The sequence below is a fragment of the Lutra lutra genome, chromosome 10, assembly GCF_902655055.1.
Source record: "Lutra lutra chromosome 10, mLutLut1.2, whole genome shotgun sequence".
NCBI lineage: Eukaryota > Metazoa > Chordata > Mammalia > Carnivora > Mustelidae > Lutra > Lutra lutra.
The window spans coordinates 71,027,882-71,053,738 of record NC_062287.1 but is presented as its reverse complement, the minus strand read 5'-3'; the positions used below and the strand labels follow the sequence as shown (position 1 = coordinate 71,053,738).

At 34.1% G+C, this 25,857-nt stretch overlaps 1 protein-coding gene and 1 pseudogene across 19 annotated transcripts in view; one reads left to right on the top strand and one right to left on the bottom strand.

Annotated features, from left to right (window-relative positions):
- Window positions 1-25,857, top strand: part of SOX6 (SRY-box transcription factor 6) — a 637,684-nt gene that overhangs the window by 383,586 nt on the left and 228,241 nt on the right. The gene's annotated exons all lie outside the window — the stretch shown is intronic.
- LOC125078512 (phosphatidylinositol N-acetylglucosaminyltransferase subunit P-like) lies at window positions 23,883-24,282 on the bottom strand (annotated as a pseudogene).

Genomic DNA, 25,857 nt, shown 5'->3' with positions numbered 1-25,857 from the left:
CCTGGTGTGAAGTCGCCTCCCTGGGCAGTGTGCCAGAGAGACAGTATTGCTGGTTGTTTGAGTTAGCACAAACTGTTTGTGCTTGTGTTTGTCAAACATACAGATGATATGAGAGACAAAAAAATAATTATGTGATATGAACCAAATAAGGAAAATAATGTTTTCCTTCCTTGGTCATTTATGATTAATTATTGCAATATTTACATTTAGGAATAAAGGTAGATGTGCTTGTAGGTATACTCTGCTGCAGCTTAGAAAAGTGCCAGTCTCTTTCTGATAGGAAGAAAGTTGATTAGAAAAATGCTTTTAAATGGAAAGTTCTACAAATGAGTACCAATGTTTTTCAAAGCCACTATTGAGAAACAATTGCTTATTATAGTTATTCAACTAATATATCTAAGAGGTTTGTTCTAGAGCCCAAATATTCCTGCCATACATTACTATTCAAGGTTTTAAGCATTACTCCCTGTTACTTCATTAAGGTTGGTACCAAGAGAAGTAAAATTAGGAACAGTGTTGCATCAAATAGTACAAGCATATTATAGTTGTGCTTGGCACAAATACTGAGTTAAAAAGTGTGAATTTATTATGCTATTGCTACTGTGTGCCAATGAGAGCCTGTTTTCATTTTTAGTTTTGATTGCAAATGTAAATCTCTAGAAGAGAGCACAGGAACACAAAAGTCATTTTTTTTTCCAGTGCATGATAGATCTTTGAAGATTAAATAGTATAGGTTATTCTTGAAGTTAACTTAAGTAGTGCTGTTATCACCAAAGGGTCAGAATGGATCTAACAGCATTCCCATAGAATCAGTGTTCTGCATCCCAGATTACTATCTTAAATGCCAATTCTCTTTCCTAGATTGCTCACTTTTCTAGTAAGTACTCTGTAGTCATTCCATACATTGTCCTTTCTACAGAAAACTCTGTTTTTTAGGAATAGTAGTTCGTAGTTACTTGTGGTTTTGGTTATAGGCAATCACAGAAGGACTAAAGTGGTTTGCCAAGAGCTATGACTGTACACTTTACATATTACAGTACAGCTATGACTGTAACTTTACATATTCATTTATAAATGAATTTTTCTTGAATTTCCATTTATAAACTTACAGCAATTTCTTCATCTGAGGAACTTAAAAAAATCTGGAAGTGTTTAGAGGGAAATCATCTGCCACTTTTCAACTTCAATAAAGTCAGCAAAGTTCACATACCTAGTGATTCTTGCTGCCTCATAGGTAAAAGAGTTGAAACAGGGGGCGCCTGGGTGGCTCAGTGGGTTGGGCCGCTGCCTTCGGCTCAGGTCATGATCCCAGGTCCTGGGTTCGAGCCCCGCGTCGGGCTTTCTGCTCAGCGGGAAGCCTGCTTCCTCCTCTCTCTCTCTGCCTGCCTCTCTGCCTACTTGTGATTTCTCTCTGTCAAATAAATAAATTAAAAAAAAAAAAAAAAAAAAAAAAAAAAGAGTTGAAACAGTAATGTACTGATGTTTAGATTTCATGTATTTTGAAAATTTTAAATTGTTATTTCTTTCTTTTTTTTTTTAAAGATTTTTTTTTATTTATTTATTTGACAGAGAGAGATCACAAGTAGACGGAGAGGAAGGCAGAGAGAGAGAGAGGGAAGCAGGCTTCCTGCTGAGCAGAGAGCCCGATGCGGCACTCGATCCCAGGACCCTGAGATCATGACCTGAGCCGAAGGCAGCGGCTTAACCCACTGAGCCACCCAGGCGCCCCTAAATTGTTATTTCTAAGACAAATGCTGTATTGCTCTGAGGCCAGCTTGTGAAAGGGACTGGGAGCAATGTAATTTTCTTCACTTTCCTGTTTGTATGAAATAATGTGGTAGAGTGTCACTATTTTCTGAATAAATCTTTGTAATTATAGAACATCAGAGTAACATTTAGAAACATAGTATCTGAAAAGATTAGGACTGAAGAAGCTTTACATATTATGTAACTAAACCTCTTTTTTTTTTTTATTAATTTTTTATTTTTTGTAACTAAACCTCTTATTTTCCATGTAGGGACTCCAATATCCAGAAAAGAAAAGTTACCATTTTCAATCACATAGTCAGTTACTAAGGTGAAAACTTAATATTCCCTCAGAATAACATGTTTAGCCCATTTCACGTAGACTTTTGGTTGTGTTGTAATCAATAGTGAGTTTTTATTTGTTAACCTATGAACTCCTTTTACTAACAATAAATGCATATCACAGCTATTTTACAGATACATATGCATTATAACAGGAATATCCATAGTTTTTTAAATTATACTACTTTGCATCAATGTAAACATTTCAAAGTTTTCCTTTGTACTCTGTCATAAACATCTTTTTCTTCTTTTGAAGTCTGTGTGATATGCATACAAGCAATTAAAACCTCTTGCCACTTGGGTTTGGAGACACAAGGTCTTCTTAATTAAAATTCAAACAAAAGCTACTGGTTAAAATTACGACTATATGATTAAAGTCTAAAGCATTGTGATACAGTAGAATCACTGTTAACTGTTGGGATTAAAAGCAATCGATATGTTGGGGAGAAGATCAGTTGGATCTAATTAGTGAAATCAGTGTTTACATAAAAGAAAATGCTGAAGTTTAGTAACAAATTCTGGTTATAAATACAACACTGGATGAAGTTGTTCTTTGTTACTATTACATTGACCACATAATCATGTCTTAAATTCATTGAATAAAAATCTGAAACTTTTTTTAGCAGTTACTGTAAGTAAAAACATAGAACTTTACTTCAAAATCATATCTAGTTTTAAAAATTTCAGTTTTATAAAATGTTACATGTAAAAATAGTCAACAATTACAAAGTATTTCTATGGATTCCATTTTAAAATGCTAATTTTAACAATAGCTACAGCCTAGAGTGGGAAAGGAGACAAAATTGGTTAGAAGTAAAGAATATCCAAAGTATTCTTACACAATTATGATTACATTAAATATGTATTAGTCTATTTGGTGACATACCAAAATAAAAGAGAATACATTTTGATATAATTCAAAAACAAGACATTTCACTTTTTTCTTCCTGATTGCTGTGATGAAAATAAACATTATAACCAGCATGGAGGAGCAAAACTATTACTAATTGCAGCCTAGATTTTAAGTAAAATAGAGGTCATTAGCAATTTCCTGGAAGCCATTCAGATTGCTTACCAGGAAATGGTAGCTAGCAGGACATCTGTAATCCTCCTGTGTGGAATTAGTGAAAACATACTGAAGCTTTAATGATGTGTGTTAGACTTTGGCTTATGGTGTAACTTTCTGTATCAAAGTAGCTCATATTTCATTGAATACAAATGATTTTTATTTTAGTATTAGAGTACAAACCCAGAGTTGAAAATAGCCTTCAACATCCATCCATATATACAGACCTTAGTACATACCTGTAGATTGGAGGATGGCTCATAGTAGAATAAGAAATAACAGGGTAACGGAAGAACAGTAGGGATCTGGAAGCGAAATGTATTGGGGCAAATTGAAAGAAATTTCTTCTATAACTTGAAATGCTGATTTCACAACATTTTGAGTGGTGAATTTAGTCCCATTTTTAGTAGCATCTTCTTATCTCAATAAAGAGATAAGCAATGCTGACTGTCAAGGAAAAACACTTTACAGGACATAAATTTAAGTTTGACTGATTCTGCATTGTTGTGGGAGAAATGGGGTCACCGATTCAGAGACTTTTAGCATAGCATCTCCATATTATCTGAATTACTGGTTGTCCTATTAAGGGGAACATCTCTGGAACTATAAAGAGTGACAGAGTAAAACTGAAGAGAGTATTTATATGTTCCAGTTTGTGTGGAAAATTATATATATGCAGAAAATTGCTGGAAGGATATTTAATAAACTGTTAACAGAGGTTGACTATGAAATAACAAATAAAAAGTATGAGAGAGGTTGATTTTTAAGCGTGTACTGTATAGTTTGTACTGTAGTTTTTTTTAAAACCATGTATATGGCTTTTCAATACAAAAGACTGTTTTTTATGAGTAATTATAAAACTTTTTATGACTGATTATGAGACAAAATACTTTAAAAAAAAGACTGCAGTCTTCAATGAAAGTGAAAGGATTTGTTTCCTTATTTGTAGAAGAGAATATGGATGATACTACTTAGTTTCAGATTGCTTTGAGAAGATTAGAGAGAAAATGTGTAGTATTTGGCATAGCATAGAGTAGGGAATCCACAAATACTATAGGTAGGCAGCAATATTTGGCACAGTTAAGTACTTGAAACAGTAAATATGTGCTGATAAAATGGTGAACTGCAGTCCTCAAACTTTTGATCTTAAGAATCTTAAAATGTATTGAAGATTCTAACATTTTTTTGTTCATGTGACTTACATGTACTAATACTTAATTGTGTCAGAAATTAAACCTGAGATATTAAAAATATTTAATTCATTTAAAAGTTATGATATTAAGGGGGGCTTTGGTGGCTCAGTCGGGTGTCTACCTTTGGCTCAGGTCATGATCCCAAGGTCCTGGGATCTAGCCCCACATGGGGCTCCCTACTCTGAAGGGAGTCTGTTTCTTCCTCTCCCTCCACCCCTCCCCTCAACTCTTGCTCTCTCTCTCTGTCTTACTCTCACACGCTCTCTCAAATGAATTTTAAAAAAATCTTTAAAAAAAGGTTGTAAAATTAAATCTACATATTTACATAAAAACTCATTTTTATGAAAAATAAGTATATTTCCTAAAGTAAAAATTATCTAGTGAGAAGAATGACATTATTTTACATTTTTGCAAATCTCTATAATGTGTGATTTAATAGAAGACAGCTGGACTCTCTCATATCTACATTTACATTCAATCTGTTTGATATATTTTGATCAAAGTATATGAAGACAAACTAATATTGATATGTAGTTGACAAAGGGAAAAGTATCTTGCAACCTTTTCAAATAGTGTGAATATTCTTTGATACTAAACCAAATTTCCCAAGTGGTGGTTTCTTAAAGGTCAGGTCCAGTATAGGATCTGAAACCATATCAATGAACTTTCCAATACTTTTACATTAAAATTCATTGGTCCGGTTTGAACTTCAAATGAGTCATTTGTTCTATGCATGATTTTGTAATGGCATACATTGGTTTTTTAGATTATATTGTTTCACCGAGTTATGCAGTTCTTCCTTATGGTGGCATATTTAATCATATAGTATCAAAAATCACATTCATCCATATTACCTTTAATCTTACCAGAAAAAATTTTTTAAGTATCTGGAAACTGTCATACTCATGATGGCAGACAGAAGTTTTCCAAAAATCTAATCTAACTTAATTAGATTTTTTCCAAAAATCTAATATAACTTAAACTTTATATTATTTTAACCAACACCATCAGTTACTTTTAGAAGTTGAATGCTCATTTGCTAAATATTAAAGCATGGTTAATGGTATTTTGTCTTGTTCGTTTAAAAAAAATTGGAGTCCTATGCAAAAAGCTATGAAAAATTTCAGGTTACAACTCCAGTAATAGCACAAGTGATTTTCCTTGAGACAACTCGTATACTAAGGTATATTAAGCAGTGGGATGCTTCCCATTTCATCACACAGAGTATTAAGAACTTTTTTTTTTTAACTCTACCATCATGAGTCTTCTAACTCAAGATCAAGAATCACATGCTCTACTGACTGAGAGATTCATCACATAGAATGTTAAAAATATGTGTACTTATGGGACACCTGACTGGTTCATTTGAAGAAGCATACAACTCTTTCTCTTGGGGTTGTCAGTTCAAGCCCCATGTTGGGTGTAGAGATTACTTAAATAAATACATAAATAAACTAAAAAAAAAAAAAAGAACTTAAAAATATGTGTACTTTAAAGTCATTATTTAATTGTTTCCTCAAGGAAATTCTTAATTGAAACTGATTTTTTTGTTTTACTACAAGCGTGTGGTAGTAAAGAATACAATGACTACTAGTAGGTCTCTGATTCATGCAAAGGAACCAGCTTTTCCACCCACTATTTCATTTGCACTGTCAGTGTATATCTCAGCACTGTAACATGTAATTAATGCCTTAATACTATTGTGAAAACAGTAAAACCTCAGCAAACAGAAAATCTCAGGGACACCTTGGAGAGTTCTCTGGATCTCTAACATATCCATAAGCCACACATTGAGAACCACTGGGCTAGAAACTTAAAATAGATAAATAAATGAAAAATAAAAAAATAATAAATAAAAATTTCAGTAGTAACTACAAAGCAAATCAGTTATATTTAAGAGTTTTAGGTTCCATAAAGAGTCTGAATGAAGCTGCTGGCCTAAAGAAGTTAATTGCTTTCTTCCCTTTGTATGCCATAAACAGGAATTGTGGCATAATTAACACAGGGTGTAGAGTTGATCAGATGTGGGTTTGTATCATGGTATAATAAATTGAGCAATTTATTTAACCTATTTTTCATTCAGCTTTCTAAACTGCAAAGTGGGAAAAAAAATACATGCAGGTCAGGATTATTGTCAGTGATTGTAAAATAACTAACAAAATAAGTCTTTAGTAAATATTAGTTTACCAGTAGGAATAGGAACAAGGATATTTAGTTATGTGCCACCCATAAGGACCTGGAACCATTTATTAATCTCCTGTAGCACAAATTATTTCATAGGAAATGATTAGGTATATATAAAATTGAGAAGTTCTAATACTCCAAGAAATCAGTGTTACTACTCATGTCAAATTTACAGTATAGTCCATGTCCCCAATGTTGGCTTAACTAAAAAATGATAACCACTTTATTGATAAGTAACTTACATTTTTTAGGTAAGCTAGTCCTGGTGGACACCAGCCTAATCAGTTTCCTTCCCATCTTATTACAGCAATTGTATGACTCCCAACTCCTCATAGTATTATTAAATGACCTCACTTAAATTAAGTACAAGTAAAATTTTCTTACTCAAAACTTTAAGAGATTTTCCATATTATTTTGGTTCTGGCATTTTATTATAGTGGTAGCTAAAACTTAGAGGTCTTGCTGTGAAAATGAGATTTTCACATGTATCATTTCTGGACCTGGACATATAGTGGCTATGAATTTTTTTTTTTAGTGTAATATTTGTGATAGATGTGATTTCAATACATATGCATTAATTATTTTATAATTAAAATTACATAGATTTCTAGTAAGCATAAAATCTAAAAATGGTTTAAAATCTTTATACACTATTATTCATTTGCTCTAGTTCACTTTAGTCTCTTTTTTGTTTGAATGAATGTAAAAAGTTTAAAAATATACATTTGTGATAATATTTATATACAGTTGATTCTTGAAAGAAAAATACATGGGATAGTAATCTCATTGCTGTTCATAGGCCCAGGAATGCTCTGTGCCTAGCATCCTAGGTGTCAGGGTACACCCCGGGTATTTCTTTACTGTAGAGTCAGCTCTTGACCAAATTCTCATGGGATATATATGTCACATTAAGAGCTGGCCCATACTGCTAGACCTCCCACACACTTACTATTTAAGTCATTTGTCTGAATTAAAAAACAAAAAAAAAATCTAAGGCTACCCACTTAATAAAATGTGTGTATTTTCATCCAAATGGTGTTTTCATGAATAAGACCCTTGAAATAGGCATAAATTGTACATTATTCTCTACATTTTTAAATGTGTTGCTACTGTTGGTAATTACCACTGAGTGCATATTTAATGCACTGAGGAAATTTGATGCAATTATTCCGTTTATTTGTGATTCCCCTTCAATCCAAATGTCTGCATTAAACTATTGAAAAAGAAAACTACAGAGAATTTAGGTCATTTAAAAAATGCACACATTTTCTGAACTCTGCTTGTAAACTTGTACTGCACCAACCAAAATAAAATTAAAATGAGCCAGCATTATAAAAGATAGGGTTCAAAAGTTTAGGTAATTTTGAATAAAATTACCTTTAAAATATAACCTTAAAGAATTTGGGCCAACTGCAAGGCTGCAGTCTTAACAGAAGTCAATAAGAGATGTATATAACTGAGCTCAAAATTCAGCTAGTTTAACTTAAGACAAATCCTTTTTCCTCAAGCCTCTTCTCAGTACTTAAGAGTTGATTACACCTGGAAATGGATCAAGTAGACCTAAATTGGTAGCTCTTAGAAAGTCTTTACAAAATGGTAGAATCTGCAGAGCAAAGGTCCATCTTTTCCATGAGTGCCTCACATTTTTTTTTTTTTAAAGCACAGAGAATTTGGGTACTGAAAAAGATCTCTAATGCTGAAAAAGTCTGAAAATAAGAAGTGTTCAAGAAGGGTGCAGCTCTTGTAAGCCCACTTTTTATTTTTTCCTTTGATCATCAGCTGGTAGGAAAAGTACACATGTTTCTCAGAAATGATTCAATATCATTAAAATGGTTTGGCCAGGAAATAGAGTAAGACAGAAGAGCATAGATATTAAATGGGAAGGAGGAACTCCATATCCATTTTGTTCGGTAGACATCATCTGGTGTTCAAGTTAATATGCAACTATCCGTTGTACATGTTTTAATAATATTCTTAAACATCTCTCTAGGGCTAAGGAAGAGATGAGATTTAAAATGAGATCTATCCCATGGCTTTAAATATATGTTTCTTCATGTAATAGTAATGAGAGACCTGTGTTCTTATGCTTAAAGCTAAGAGTTGCATTCCTATTAACATTTGTTTAACTAGGCTTCCATCACAACAGGTGCACAATTATTTTTATGAGTAAAATATTATCAGCCTTCAAAATTAGCCAGGGCAAAATGCAAGTTGTCTGATTAAATAATCAGAGCTGATACTTAAAATACATTTGATTTCCACAGGAATTTTAAAATGCAAAGTCCCAGTCTCTTATCCTGATGTGTTGAGGGAGTTGCAATTGTTTGTAGTATGTAAGTAGTAGTTTATACTATAACTAGTTTGATACATTTCACATAATTCAGCTGACATTATGAGACAAACTCCTAAAAATATAATAGTAGTTTATTACTTCTAGTCTAATATTTTAATCTATCAATGAAATAATATTATGCTTTATATTAAATCAATAAAAGAAAAAGAAAAAGTGACTATTTTTAAGACTTTTCTAAGTTCAGTCACATTAGTTTAAAAAGTTAAAATCCACTTTATATTCTTTTTTTTTTTTTAAAGATATTTATTTATTTATTTATTTATTTGACACAGAGAGAGAGAGAGAGAGAGCAAGCACAAGCAGGGGGAACAGCAGTCAGAGGGAGAGGGAGAAGAAGACTCCCGGCTAAGCAGGGAGCTCCATATGGGGCTGGATTCCAGGACTCTGGGATCATGACCTGAGCCCAAGGCAGTCACTTAACCGACTGAGCCACCTAGGTGCCCCAAAATCCACTGTATTCTTATTTAAATTTAACTTGCGGAAGGTTAAAAAATTAGAAATATAGATTTCGGATTAATAATGTATAAATCATGTACACCAAAATTATTGAATTTTGGGGGTAACAATAAAGTCTCCCAAATGGTAAAAATTAAACAATCAAACAAATGAAAAAAAATGAACCAAAGGAAACAAAACCAAGTGCATGAACCCTATACACACGTGCGCGCGCATGGGCGCGTGCACACACACACACACACACACACCACACACACACCTATGAACTAAACAGGAAGCTTCTATAGGAGGCACCTTCACCACGGTTAAGAAGTGCCACAACAGTGCAGCTGTTAGAAACCAATTACAGGCAGGTAACTGTTTTCATATCTAAATCTGTTTGTCAATCAGGAGAATGCAATGAGTCAGAAAAGGGGATCTCAAATACAAACCACAAGGTAAGACAGAGCACCTGGAATGGGTCCAAGCCACAAGAATTAGGACAGGAGTATAGATGGAATCAAAGCCTTATATGTGCACATGGCTCCTGTCTTTGACCAACTTTTCAAATAGACACAGAAGTAGAGATTACTGAAGAAAAATGTCAGTGTTCTATCGAGAGCAGTCTGATTTTAAGGTTTGTTAGAAACGTGGTTATTTATAGAAGAGTGATTGTAGAAGACATCCTCAGATCTTTACAAATGTAAGACATTTCTAAAATTGGCTCATAATCATCCTTTTACAATAGAAGGTTTAAACTCCTTTTTTAATTTCAAGAATAAGTATAAACACACAGACACACATATGTACACATATATAGGCGTGTATATGTGTACACACATATATACACCATATTATAAACAGGTAGGTTTTTACTACTTTGAAATTCATCTGAGGCACTTTCCAGTTAGTTATTAATGAAAAAAAACTTTAGTTTTATCTGGACCCAAGAATATATTTTTCCTCAAGTTAGTAAAACTACCTCTATGGTTTAAATATGCAACTGTTGTGCTTGGGTTGCAAGATTTCAAGAGACTGAAGGACAGAAAGAGTGCTTTACGTGACTCTATGTGACTAGAAGTTTTTCCATGCTGAAATGTGGAAAAACCTACTGAGACCCTAAAGTTTAAGTTGGTAACATCAAGGGAACATAAATAGAAGTTTATTAAGAAAGCTAAAGAAAACGAAATGGGCACAACCATTCTGTGGTTTTGCTTAAACACAGGCTTTTATACCATTGAGAGTCCGGGTTTCTTGTTAACTGGTTACTGAAAGGAGCTCTTTTATTTTTCCAGCCATAGTTTAGTGCTAATAGGCATTCGCCTTGAAGCATGATGGCTCTTCTGTAATCTCCACGGTTGACTGTGTATTTCTCAGCCATGGCTATCAGTGGTTTAAGGTTGTCCTCTCAGATGGATGCTGAAAAGCATTTTACTGGAGTAACTGTTACTTTTCCCTGCATAATATTCAGTGTTGGTGTCAGGAAGAAGAGGAGGGGATTACCACTACCGGATATGGTGCTCTCCCTCCCTGGAACATCTTTTAAATATTTACAAAGGCTTGTCTGAGATGGAATCGGAATTAATGAACAAGAAACAAATGAGTAAGAAGTGATGAATGAGATGAATTGAAATACTGGAGAAAAATAGTTGGGATTTTTTCATTTTAGAAAACGAGTTTACTTAAGATTGCAGAAAGGACCCCGAGGAGATTTTCTGTATTGTATTTCATAAAGAAAAAAATCCATTTTTGCCTTCATGATGAACCTATTCTAATTGTGGTTGACACTGACAGAAACTTTCTCACTAGAATGTTAATCTCAGAACCAGGAAGGGATCTTCAGAATTCATCTCATCCATCCCTCTGCTTTCAAGAAGGAATGCATTTATAGAATCTCAATCAATCCACAAATCTTTTTTTAGTGCTTATTATTTGCCCACCATTGTGTTAGACTCTGTGGAGTTTATAATATTTTGTATTTTTTACCAGTCAGGAAAGTTTTTGTTTTTTATTTTTAAAGGTAGGTTTTTAAAGACCTACAGAGAAGCAGGAGCGGAGGGTGCTGTCAAAAGCAAAGACTAACATTTATTGGGCAAATACTGTGTGTCACAGAGCTTTTGTTTATTTTTTCTTACTTAATCCTCAAACCAACGGCATGAGGTCAGCAACATTATCCTCCTTTTGCAAAGGAAAGAACAGAGGCTCAGGAAAATTTTTCTCAAGACACCAAGATAATAATGGGCAATCCAGGATTTGAATGGAGGTCTATATAATGCTTCAGATTTATGCTCTTTCTACCAAGATGTGCTAATATCTCTTCTGGTCGTTATTGGGACACATTTCCTCATGCATTTTCCAAGGCTCTCAAGTCTCTTTGAGCTAAACAGAAAAACAAAAACAAAATCAGACAAACAACAAAAATAGAAAATTTTTTTTTGAGTTAGTGGGATTTTTTTAAACTTTTTATTATCTATAGTTTTTCTTTTCAAATTCGGCTACCACAGATTTTTCCCTTTTCTGTTAATTTAAAGTCTTCAGGTTTGGGGATCTTATCTTTTATTGTACTTTGGATTTTTATTTTCTATCAAGGATTATTTAATATTATTCTCGCATTTTAGGGCAGTAGGGTCTGCAGTTCAACAGTGAATCCTCTCTGGTTGTTAGACAGTTGATAGGGTGCCTGGATATGTCATGAGAATAATTGTAGAATATAAACTTTAGAAACTCTAGATGCTGTCTAGGCTACTAGTATTCTTACATTTCTAGCATAGTGACATGTATTTTTGTGTGTCTACTGTAAAAATTTATGAACCATGAATAGAATTTTAATAATAAATTATATTGTGGTTAATGATTAAAGTTTGAGAAAATAGTTAAGGGAAGATTGTCATCTCCCACTTACAATGACCACTTACTATTATGCCTATAATCCATATCTCACACTGGAATCTATTAAGTATTTGTCTCAAAGTTCTTTCAATTCATACTACAATTTTCTGATATCTCTGCAATATTTTAGAAATGGCTTTGTTCTTTGCTCATCAGGAAAATGAAAGAGCTGGTACTAATAAAATAACAAGTGTTTTGAATATGGGGGTATACAAAAGACACTGTTATTTGGAGGATTAAGTAACCAGATTATCTTAAACAGTTTCCAATTCAAATAATTTTCATTTCTTGAGAAGGAAATCAGACCCAGAAGTGCTTAAAAAATCTCATAGGTTAGACAGATACCTCAGGTTGGACTGAAGTCATGAAGAGGATATGAATACTGAATCTTTTGTCAGGAATTAGCATTTGTCAATCAACACTGGCCTCACCGGAGCTGGGGGATAATGGTTATTGATGTAGCTGAATCTCTCCAAGGGAGCAAGCGGAGATACCCAAGGACACAAATTAGGAGCATGAAGCACCTAGTATCCAGGTATCAAAGCACCCATAGGTTAGATAACAAGAGTCAAATATAAGCTTTGCTAAAAATGAGAATCAGTCCATAAGTTATAGAAGCCCTAGATAGTAGATACTCAATAATTCAGCACTGATAGGGAGCAAGAAATAGGTCACCACCAGTGGTCCTGAGAGTCTTGTGACCTCTGATCCTAGAGCAGAGGTTGTCCAGTTCTAGTTATCTGCTTAGTATAGAGACTGAAATTTGTAACCAGATGAAAGGAAAATTTTTCTAGATTACTGTAAATCTGTGCTGCCCAATGTAGAAGTTATTTGCCGCATATTGGCTATTTAACAAATTCAAATCAAGAAAAATAAAATTAAAATTTAATTCCTCAGCCACATGAACCACATACCAAATACTTATTACCACATGTGATTTGTGGCTACCATTGGACAGCAAAGATACAGAACACTCCCATTATCACAGAAAGTTATATTTGACAGGATTGTTCTATATTATAGTAGTTATAAAGGCTAGCCTTTTAGGGAGTTCTAAGACTGGCAAAATGTAGAATCTGCAAGTATCTGTAACAAGACATTTCTATGACACTGTACTTTAAAAAAAAGACCAAAAAATGGTATTATGTCAAATTTAGTGAGGTTTCTGAAAACAGGATTTTGATGGAAGAATTGTGTTATATGAAGTTAGTTTTGAAGTTGGTGTTCATATTTTTTTTACTGATTTGCATATTGTTGCAATAAATACAGAGATTTTTTTCACTGAGGAACACCTATTTAAGTCCCGCTGGTATGGATCATAACTTATGTATAGAACTGCTTAAATTATATTAAAATCTATTTTTCTTGCATGTATATTGTGTGCTTGGTGAAGCATATTGGTTTTTGTGAGTTACTTGAAATGATCTCATCTACTCTGATGGCTGATGGGAAAGTTGATCCTTCTATATTTCTTTCATCAAATTGTCAACAAGGCAGCTTCCCATTTTGAGTGCTATTTTTCATTGTATTTAATACACATAGTTTTATGTATGCTTCTTTCATTGTATTTAATACAGATTGTGTGTGTTTAAGTATGTGGCAGAGAGAGAGACAAAAACAATACCCAAGGAAAGACAGAGAGGGGGACATTAGACATGCTAAGAAAAATAGAGTAAGATAATTTTTTTCCTTGTCAAAGTAAATTTAACTCTCAGAGAAAGAGAGAACCATTTCCATTTATATGGGTATCTAACTTTTCTCTAATATCTTAAACCCATGCTCCTGAGAGTCACCGCCACTCAATTTTGTGGCTTCTAGAGGAAAATCCAAATCCCTTTGTTCAGAGGTACTGCTTTTTGTTTGACTTTGCCATGCAGGTTCTTGAACAGACCTGGCCATTGATATGGAACCATAATACATGGGGTAGACAAAGCTTGTTGATTCCACACTGCCTCAGAATTAAATGGGCAATTCACAGAAGAGGATGCCTGGATAATAGAGAAATACAGATTAAAGCAATAATAATACCATTTTACATCCATCAGGCCAGCAAAGATTAAATGTGGGGAACTAGGATTCTTATAAACTACGTGTGGGAATTTAAGTTTATATATCTGCTCTGAGTTTTGCTATATCTAATAAAGTTGAAGATGCACATATTCTACAAACTAGCAATCCAGCATGTGTAGATAAATAGATAGGTAGATAGATACTGATATACATGTATACATTCTAAAGAAACTTTTGCATGTGTATAAGAATATTCACTGTAGCATTGTTTATAAGAGCAACCAAAACAAAGAAGCAGTCAAAATAAACAGTTGTATATATCAACATGTATGAATTTAAAAACATGATAGTATGTGAAAAAGGACACAGAATTACATATCTAGTATATGTATAATTTATATAACTGAAACATGTAAAAATAGTATAAATATTTTCTTATAAGCCCATATGTAGTAACAGTGTAAAAACAAATATTGAAAGGATAAACACTATATTTAGTACAACTAACATGGAAAAAAATAAAAGCAGGTTCTGCCTCAAGGGCACAGGAAACAAACAAATAAATGCGACTTGTTATTATCTGGTATCAAGCCTCCCTCTTTACTCAAGACTGTCCACAGTCTTTGCTTTTTGCTTTACCAACAGAAGCTTTCAAAGTTGCTTAAGACTCCTTTGTTTAAAGTGCGACTCTTTGACCTCCCCTTGACCTCCTGTTACAGGATGGATCAGGATTAGTCGGCCAGAAGAGACTTTTTTTTACAAAAAAAAAAAAAAAACAAAACAAACAAACAAAAAAAAACCTTTATTCATTAATATGGCATTTTAGAAAACACTTTCCAGATACCCTACGAGACTCAAACCTGTTCTTATTTAATTAAATTATCATTAATTCCACTCATCTGTCAAACATTTTTGAGAGGCCTTTCTATGCTAGGTATTGGGAATACAAAGATGACTAAGAAATGGTTTCTACCCATAAGGAGGTCACAGCCTATAATAGCATATGCAGATAATTATAACACAGATAATTATAAACTTTTTTAGCTCATATTTTAGAGGATGCTAAAAAGGGAATTGATTATCATATTATTTAAGATTTTTTCCCTTCAAAGTAAATAAAAGAATTATCTCTCAAAGAAAGAGAATCATTTGTATTTATAGATCAGTGTCACATTTTCTTTGGTATCTCAAATCCATGACAACCAGGGTTAATATTTATATTTCCAGCCCAGACCTCCTCCTTGAGCTCCAGATTTATATATCCAGTTTTCTTCTGTACATTTCTCCTTGGACATTTTAAATTTAAGATGTCTACAGTGGAATTCCCAATACCTTTCTCAGATCTTCTATACCTAAATTCCTTCCCATCTCAGTAAATAGTAACTCTGCCCTGCATGCTCAGGTCACAAACCCTGAAGTTCACCTTGATTCCTCACTACAAGACATAGTTTCCATTTGCCTCTCTCTATGCCTTCTAAACTTACTCTGTGCACTGGGAACCCTACTGAGTTCCTTCTCTCTTTGACTTCCATTTGGGTTCAACCAATGAGAAGCTTTCAGGAGAGCTGGAGAATAATAAGGTTGGTGTCCTCTTTAGGGCTCTTTCCTTGCCAGATGATTGTAGTTTGGTTGTCACCCTTTCATGACCCTCTCCATACAACTACATTCTCTATGTTCTAGCAACCATCCTTTCCCCCTATGCATTAGGCCTTGGAATGATAACAGCTTCATTCTATAACTAGCTCCTGGGTATATTACTATCCCTTGTTGTTTTCCTTAAAACTTGCCCTGTATTTTTGTAAATATTTAACTCTTCTCAAATTACCCAGTTTAGATGTGCAACTACCATTTCTTGGTCCAGGCCACCAATCTCTCCTGCCTGGATTATTGTATTAGCCTCTTAATTGACGTTCCCTGCTTTCTCCCTTGTCTCCCGACAGTCTGTTCTTCACAGAAAAGTGAGATGGATCCTTTTAAAAGTATCAGTTAAGTCGTATCACTCCTTTGTCTGAAAACCCTCTAATAGTTTCCTATATTAATTCGAATAAAGACCAAAGCTCCTACGATGGCCCAAAAGGCCCTACAAGATTGATATGTCCTTCTCCTTCTTCTCTAACTTCATCTTCTCTTACTCTCCTAAAGGAAAACTGTTTTTCTACTAAAAACACTTCTAGACACCAAGGAAATGTGAGTTTTCCACACCAAACAATTCTTCAGTGCTCTGTAGACATCAACTCATGGAGAATTTAACTCAATTCTCATATTAACAAGCCAGAGTTAGTAGACTGTCCCCACAACAGATTAAAGGCTTAATCCCACATGATTGCCCCCGCCTTCAGACACCAATTACAAGTTATGGGTCTTCAGGTTATCCACACTTCTGTCCAAGTTGGTTACAAATCAGGAGTTCCCAAACCCCCTCTACAGTTTATTTGCTAAATGGCTCACATAATTCAGGGAAACCCTCTACTGTTACTTTTGTTATAAAGGATACAAATGAATAGCAAGATGAAGAGGTATGTAGGGCAAGGTCTGGAAGGTCCCAAGTGTAGTTCTTTTCCTATGGTGTATGGGATGCTCCATCCTTCTGGAATAAGAGTGCATTCACCAACTCTGAAGTTCTATGGACTCCTTCATTCAGGATTTTTATGGGACTCCATTACATAGGCATGATTGATTAAATCCTTGGCTATTGGTGATTAACTCAATCCCCAGCCTTTCTCCCCTCCCCAGAGGTCAGGAGTAGGGCTGAAAGTTCCAAATCTCTAATCACACAGTTGGTTCCTCTGGCAACCAGCCCATTTCCTGGAGCTATCTAGGGGCTCATTAAGAATCACCTCATAAACATAAACTCAGGTACAGTTGAGAGGGGCTTATTATGAGTAAGAGACACTCCTCTCACTCTTACCACTCAGGAAATTACAAAGATTTTTGAAGCTCTATGCCAGGAATTGGGGGTGAAGACCAAATATATATTTACTGTATCAAAATACCACCTCTTCCCTTTGCTCTTTTTTGCTCATGGTATGTTTATGTCCTAGTGTTCTTCAAATGGTCACACACCTCAGGACCTTTGCATTTGTTGTTTAATCTTCTTGGAATACTCTACTCCCCGATCCTTTTTTTTTTTTTTTTAAGATTTTATTTATTTATTTTGACAGAGAGAGAAATCACAAGTAGGCAGAGAGGCAAGCAAGGGGGGTGGGAATGCAGGCTCCCTGCTGAGCGGAGAGCAGGATGTGGGGCTTGATCCCAGACCCTGAGATCATGACCTAAGCCAAAGGCAGAGGTTTAACCCACTGAGCCACCCAGGCGCTCCTCCTCAATACTTTCTTGAATCATTTTTCCAGTTGTTCCTCAGAACATTTCTAAGTTCTTGCTTAATTGTCATTCTCAGAGAGACCTATCATGACCATCCTGTTTAACGTTGGAACCTCTTCTACCTATTTAGTTTTTTTCTTTTTCTTTAACATTTGCTGCATCTTGATATACTTTTTATTTTTTAATTTCTTTTGTTATCTGAATTTCTCCACTCAAAGGTAAGTTGAATAGAAACAGGGTATGTGTGAGTTCACTGCTTAATCCAAGGTATATAACAAATACTTACTCAATGAATGATGGAATGAATATAGTGAATTAGAGAGATGTATAAGAAACCTGTGAATGTCAGAGAAGACTGAGAAATTGCTTTTATTCTTCTGTTTCCTCACCCTGGCTTCACTAGTTTGCTTCTGATTCTGAATGGAAGTTCTAGTTAGCTTATGCCTCAATACCCAAGATATGTCTACTCACTTATGCCAAAGGGCAGATCTAAAAGTGGAAACTCAGATACAAAAAGTTCCTCTTTTAACTGGACTTCACAAATATAAGACTGAAGTAGACAAGAGCATAGGTAGCTTTGTTCCCATTGTAAAGGACAACAGTTCTAGAGTGTGTTTTGCTTCCTAGTATGATTATTCTTGACATGAATTGGATATTTTTTCAAGGTAACCTTTATAGTCAATGAATTTGCAATACCAAAAACTTTACTATTTAATAATTTTATTCTTTAGTAAAAAGAGGAATTACGAGATAGAGATTGCTTAATTTTTTTTCATAAATAGCAATTTAACTGAGGGAAGTTGTCCGTAAATATCTGCTAAGCGATTTTCTCACACCTCATATACAAGTTTTCTGCTTTTTTTCCTGAAACATAGTTCATACTAGGAAGCCTCAAGACACCAAAATTTAAATCAGATATTAAATTTTAGTCATATTAAATAACTGCAAGGAATCTTAGAAGTTCAATCCTGTTTATTCATTCACATTTCACAGAGATTTTTAAAAAGAGATAGTTTCTGTTATATCAATAAGAATAACTAGACAAGAAAATAGGAACTTCTTTTTTTATTTTTCAGAGAGAGAGAGAGCATGACTGGGGTGGGGGGAGGAGGAAGAGGGAGAGAGAGAATCCCAGGCAGTCTCTACGCCCAGCATGGAGTCTGACATAGGGTTCAGTCCCATGACCCTGAGATCATGACCTAAACCAAAAGCAAGAGTTGGATGCTTAACTGACTGAGCCATTTAGGTGCCATGAAAATAGGAATTTCTTTTGTGAATACATTATAGTGTTTGTTGATCATTGATATTTAAATATTTACCATGGTCTAAATAACTCACTTCAAAACTTTGTGATATATCTTAAGTTTGTGAGTGGATTTTGAAAGACATATTGGTTATGACCAAGACAAAGAAAGCATTTATTGAACTTCTGGTGTGTGTCATGCATTTTGATAGGCATTTTCACCTTCGTTTGCTGTTTGTTTAGCAATGTCTTTATTGAGATATAATTCATATATCATAAAATTTACCTATTTAAAGAGTACAATTTGGTTGGTTTTTTAAAAACATTTTCATAGAGTTGTGCAATTGTCACCACCATCAATTCCCCTAAAGGAATACCTTACCTTTACGTAGTCACCCTCCATTTCCCTCCAAATTTCCCAGCCCCAAGCAACCACTTAAGTATTTCTATCTCTGTAGATTTGTGTATTTTGGACACTTCATATAAATGGAATTATTTGTTTGTGTTTGTGTGTGTGTGTGTGTGTGTTTGTTTTTGTTTTGTTTTGTTTTGTTTGTGATGAGCGTCTTTCATTTAGCACAATGTTCTCCAAGTTCATCAGTATCGTGACAGGTATTAGTATTTTATTCCTTTTCAGTGGCAAATAAAATTCCATTAAATGGATCTGTGCCACATTTTATCCATGCTCTCATCAGTTGATGGACATGAGTTGCTTCCATTTTTTAGTTATTATGATTAATGCTGCAATGAACATTGTATAAGTTCTGATGTGGATATATGCTTTCATTCCTCTTGGGTATATGTACCCAGTTCCTTTTGAGGAACTGACAGACTATTTTCCAAAGCAGCTGCACTACCTTTCATTATTGCCAGCAGTGTATAAGAGTTTTTTTTTTTAAACTATATATATATATATTTTTTTAATTTTTATTTTTTCAGCATAACAGTATTCATTATTTTTGCACCACACCCAGTGCTCCATGCAATCCGTGCCCTCTACAATACCCACCACCTGGTGCCCCCAACCTCCCACCCCCCACCCCTTAACAAAATTCTCAGATCGTTTTTCAGAGTCCATAGTCTCTCATGGTTCACCTCCCCTTCCAATTTCCCTCAAATAAGAGAAACCATATGATAATTGACTCTTTCTGCTTGACTTATTTCACTCAGCATAATCTCTTCCAGTCCCGTCCATGTTGCTACAAAACTTGGGTATTCATCCTTTCTTTTTTTTTTTTTTTTTTTTTTACAGCTTTATAAACATATATTTTTATCCCCAGGGGTACAGGTCTGCGAATCGCCAGGTTTACACACTTCACAACACTCACCATAGCACATACCCTCCCCAATATCCATAACCCCACCCCCTCTCCCAACCCCCTCCCCCCATCAACCCTCAGTTTGTTTTGTGAGATTAAGAGTCACTTATGGTTTGTCTCCCTCCCAATCCCATCTTGTTTCATTTACTCTTCTCCTACCCCCTCAACCCCCCATGTTGCATCTCCTCTCCCTCATATCAGGGAGATCATATGATAGTTGTCTTTCTCCGATTGACTTATTTCGCTAAGCATGATACCCTCTAGTTCCATCCACGTCGTCGCAAATGGCAAGATTTCATTTCTTTTGATGGCTGCATAGTATTCCATTGTGTATATATACCACATCTTCTTTATCCATTCGTCTGTTGATGGACATCTAGGTTCTTTCCATAGTTTGGCTATTGTAGACATTGCTGCTACTATATATATTTTTAACTATAATGTATTATTTGTTTCAGGGACACAGGTCTGTGAATTATCAGCCTTACACATTTCACAGCACTCACCATAGCACATACCCTCCCCATTGTCCATCACATAGCCACCCTATCCCTCCCACCCTCCTCCCCTCCAGCAACTCTCAGTTTGTTTCCTGAGATTAAGAGTCTCTTATGGTACATCTCACTCCCAGGTCCCATCTTGTTTCATTTTCCCTCCCTTCCCCTATGGCCCCCCACCCTCCCTCTCAAATTCCTCATATCAGTGAGATCATATGATAATTGTCTTTCTCTGAGTGACTTATTTTGCTTAGTATAATACCCTCTAGTCCCATCCATGTCATTGCAAATTACAATGGAATACATTTGATGGGATGCAACCATCAAAAACCCTGAAATCTTGCCATTTGCAGTGTGTAAGAGTTCTAACTGCTCCACATCTTCACCGTTTTTTTTAACAATATGAATAATGTTTATTTATTAATATTTAACAACAGTTCTTCTGGACAGATATTATAAATCTTATTTTATATATGAAGAAACAAAGGCTCAGAAAAAGCACAAATAATTGTCCAAAATCATAAAGGTAGTAAATTGTAGAGCTAGTTTTTAATTCAGTTCTAATTTAAAACCTATACTTTTCATTCATTCCAAAATTGTATTATTTTCCAGAATAGTTTTGAAGATCATTTACATTTAGCACTTATTTGAGTGCCCCCCATGTCTTTGGAGTTGGGAGCAGTTAACCTATAGTTTGATGAGACTAATGTCTTAGAATTTTTTACATATAGGTCAGCAATTTAGGTCTATTTTAATACTCCTAAAAATTAATGAGGACCCAAAGTACTTTTGTTTATGTGGCTTTTGTCTATTGACATATTTTGTATTAGAAATTAAGATTGTGAAAAATGTTAATATTGATTAATTTAAAATAACAAATGTGTTGTTAAGATAAATAACATTTAATAAAAATAGCTTTAATGTCAAAAACATAATTTAGTTAAATGAGTAGCATTATTTCACTTTTTTGCAAGCTTATTTAATGTCAGGCATAACACAACATATTTAAATTCTCACGGCTGCTCCTGCATCCAGTCTGTTACAATATGTTGTTTTGGTAGAAGTATATGAAACACTATGCATATATGGTTTAGAAGGTGAAGTATTTTAATAACTTTTATAGATAATTGTGGATATTCTTTGTATTATAATTTACAAGTAATATAAAGGTTAATTGTGACTTAGAATCTAAAACATAATGAGCTCTTTATATTTTATTACCATTAGTCTAACTTGTACTTTGAATGGATCTTTTAGCAATGTATGATTTTATTACCTGGTTTGGTCATTTGGAAAATATTGGATCACAGAGTTACACAGACCTTCCAAATGTTGACATATTTCATGATACAATATAAAATAATCACATCCATTAATATCACATTTGTAAATTTGAATTTTATTATTAAAAACAAATACAGCCAGTTGTTTTCCTTGAAGTGAAAAGACTCACTTCATAACATTTTTGAGAAAATGTCTTTTAAAAATCCAAGATATGGAAGCAACCCAATTGTCTAGTCATACATGAATAGGTTAAGGAAATGTGGTATATAGAAATATTACCCAGCCACAAAAAAGCATGAACTCTTGCCATTTGCAACAAGATGGGTGGTTCTAGAAGGTATAATGCAAAATGTGAAATAAAGTCAGTCAAAGAAAGGCAAATAACCACATGATTTCAGTCATGCATGGAATTTAAGAAACAAACAAAAAAAATGAAAAAAGAAAAAAGACAAAAAACAAGACTTTTAATTATAGAGAACAAACTGGTGGTTGCCAGAAGGGGAGGGGATTGGTGAAATATATGAAGGGGATTAAGAATACACTTATCATGATGAGCACTGCTTAAGCACTGCTTAATATAATGAGTTATTATATTGTACACCTGAAACTAATGTACCACTTATGTTAACTATACTTGAATTAAAAAAAAAAAACCCACAAAAACCCTAGTTTGAATACCATTCTGTGCCTGTCATTCATTCTGTCAAGTAAAAATGGTGTTCTATGGAAAAAGCCATTAGTTTGGATCTTAAAGACTCACACAAGTCCTTTTTGTCAAGAAAACTATTGTTATTTTGGTATGTAGCAGAATTACTTTATATGTACTTATAATTTGGTTACATATATTATAAAGTATACTCTAAGTTGAGATTTAATAAGTTAATTTTTTTACTGTTTTATCAAGAATTTTTAAGTGAAACTGACATTAGAGAAAATACACGTGCACTTGTGATGAGCATTGGGTGTTATATGTAAGTGATGAATTACTAAATTCTACCCCTGAAACCAAAACTACATTATATGTTAACTAATTTAAGTTTAAATACAATCTTGGAAGAAGAAAAAATAAAAAGTACATATGTGTGTTTATAAAGACGTCAATGACTGCTAACTAGCACAATTCAGTGTCACTGTCTTGATTTATGGTAAGGCACCAGTAATTTTACTTATCATTAGTTTTGCACCTTTAGACTAAATGTCAGTGCAGTGAAAAGACAAAAAGATCAGTAACTTATAAACACATTTTTACATATATAGCATTCATATAAAAGTGGACCCCAGTGGTGGCCAAAATGCCTTTTGGAAAGTATGAGTCAAGTGATAGATGTAAATATGATGGTAGCGAGAGGAATAAACATTCTCTTCTAAGTTAAATTTTTTTTAAGTCTTTGATTATTATTCAGTATATATGCAATTATTTAAAAACATTAATTTAGAAGGAAACTAATTTGTTTAAATATCTTCTCACCTCAAATTCTATTCCCTTAACTTTCTTTACATGATCTTTAGTAGAAAATTTTTTTTTAATGTTGGGAAGAAATAACTTATAAATGATTATGTGCCCTTGAGAGAGAGATATTTTATTCTTTTTTAATAAAGATTTTATTTATTTGACACAGAAAGAGAGAGATCACAAGGAGGCAGAGAGGCAGGCAGAGAGAGAGGGGGAAGCAGGCTCCCTCCTCACTAAAGAGCCCGATGTGGGTCTCGATTCCAGGACACTGAGATCATGACCTGAGCTGAAGGCAAGGCTTAATCCACTGAGCCACCCAGGCCCCCCTTTATTCTTTTTTTAATACATGATTTTATTTAGTCTGTCCATTAATAACTAATATTCGAGAACATTTAATGATATTAATGGAACTCAACATCAGAGAAATTCAACTTAATATTTTTACCTTTCAATGTTAGATATTATTAAGAGAGAGAGTTATAATAATTATGGTCAAAAGTATTATGTCAAAAACAAAATAAATAGTTGGTATTAGTCGACACAGAATTCAATTTTTGGTGTAAAGTTCTTTGACCACAAGAAAGACCATTTGGTTTATTCCACTAATGGGACAATCTCTTAAAGCTGGGATGGCCTCTTCTTGGTATTTCTTCTGATTATTAGCATAGTTATCTGTGATTGTATGAATGAAGATGAGTGTAGTTGTATTCATCCTGCTTATTTCAAATGATAGGACATAACCAATTACTGTAGTAATGAAGAGGTAGACAAGCCATGCCAACTGCCCAATATTTTTGAGGCTAATAGATTTAGCCTATGGAGTTTAGTCAAGATTCAGGAGTAAAAGCCCCCATGAGATATAGTATGTAGCCAGATTGGGAGTTTAAGAAAAGAACAAAGCCATAAATTGTTCTTTCTGGCACTGGTGATGGTAAATTTTCCGCCATTTTCCCTGTGGCTTTAGACAATCACATTGTACTGCAGCCAAGATGCTTGGGGAATGGGGCCTTCCACACCCCCTCCATGGGTGTATGGTGAGTGTGAGTGTTGAGATATTTTGTTCTTAATAATTCTAAGAATTGCATAGTATCACTTATCACTGTACATTATTAAACAATAGAATACAGAAGTATATAAAGTAATAACATAGAATTCTCTCTTTCCTCTATCCCTGCTAGCCTAAAAATGGAATTTTTAAAATAAAAATATGTTATGCAACTTGCTTTTTTGTCCCCTTAATATAGATTTATCTCATTTTGGGAGGTAAAATTTTTGTCTGTTTTGCTCACTAATCTCCAAAATTTAGAAGAGTGCATAGAAGATGCTCAGTAAATATTTGTTAAATGAATGAGTTCTTCACTTTACCTTAAGAGCTTTCCTTATAATATACCCAGATCAACAAAGAATAATTTATTCAGTCCTCTATTGATAAACATCGGCTTGTTCCCAGCTCTCACCTTTAAAGTAATACTATAGTAGAAAAAATGGGTGGAAGAATATTTCAGGCAATATGAATAGCATGGGTGAGACCTGGAAATGTGAGAATGAAATTACTTTTTTGCAGAATCCCATATTTTTCGTGAAAATAATGTATGCATGTGTGTGTGCATTTGTGGTTAGGGTGGGCAGGTGTTAGAAGTTGGACAGGAAAAGTGGGAAATGAGGTTAGATGAACAAGCAAGTACAAGATCATGAAGGGGTATGTAAGCCATTTAAATTAGTCTGAACTTTATTAGTGGAGAACCACTGAAGAGTTTAACTAGGTGAGTGATAGGATCATGCCTGGATTTCCAACTTCCATCTTCATCCTTGTGACTGTTGTAATAAAGTGGTATTTTGTAATGAATGAAAGTGTCTGATTTTAGGACTTTATGAAACATTTAGAATAAAATATATCATAATTCTGTATCATGTAACTTTTATTCACTGTCAGGATAGATTATAAACTTTGTTTAAAAATTATTTATTTATTTATTTATTTATTTATTTATTTATTTATTTTAGAGGGGGAAGAGCATGAGCAGGAAGGGCAGAGGGAGAGGGAGAGGGAGAATGAATTTGAATCAGACTCTGTGCTGAGCACGGAGCCATCCCACCCCCCGATATGATGCCCTGAACCGAAACCAAGAGTTGGAAACCCAATTAACTGTGCCACCCAGGTGCCCCAGAATAGATTCTACAATAGATTTTTAATACAGACATTATCTGACCATATTAGTAATATTTATTGAATGTTTACCATGTAAAAGCACTGTTCTAAGTGCTTCGCATGTATTAACTTGTGTTCACTTCATCTATACAATAACCTGTTATTATTCTAATTTTATAAAATAGATCAAAAGGTCAGAGTTACAGCACTAGAAATTAGTGGAGCTGAGATTTAAAACTAGGCAATCTGGCTCCAGAGCCTATGGTCTTAAACATGTTGCATACTGCTTTCTAAATCTGATTATTCCTAAAATATAGAAACAAAGCCTGTGAACTTACATATGAAGCTGTGATGTCAAAAATTAAGTTATATT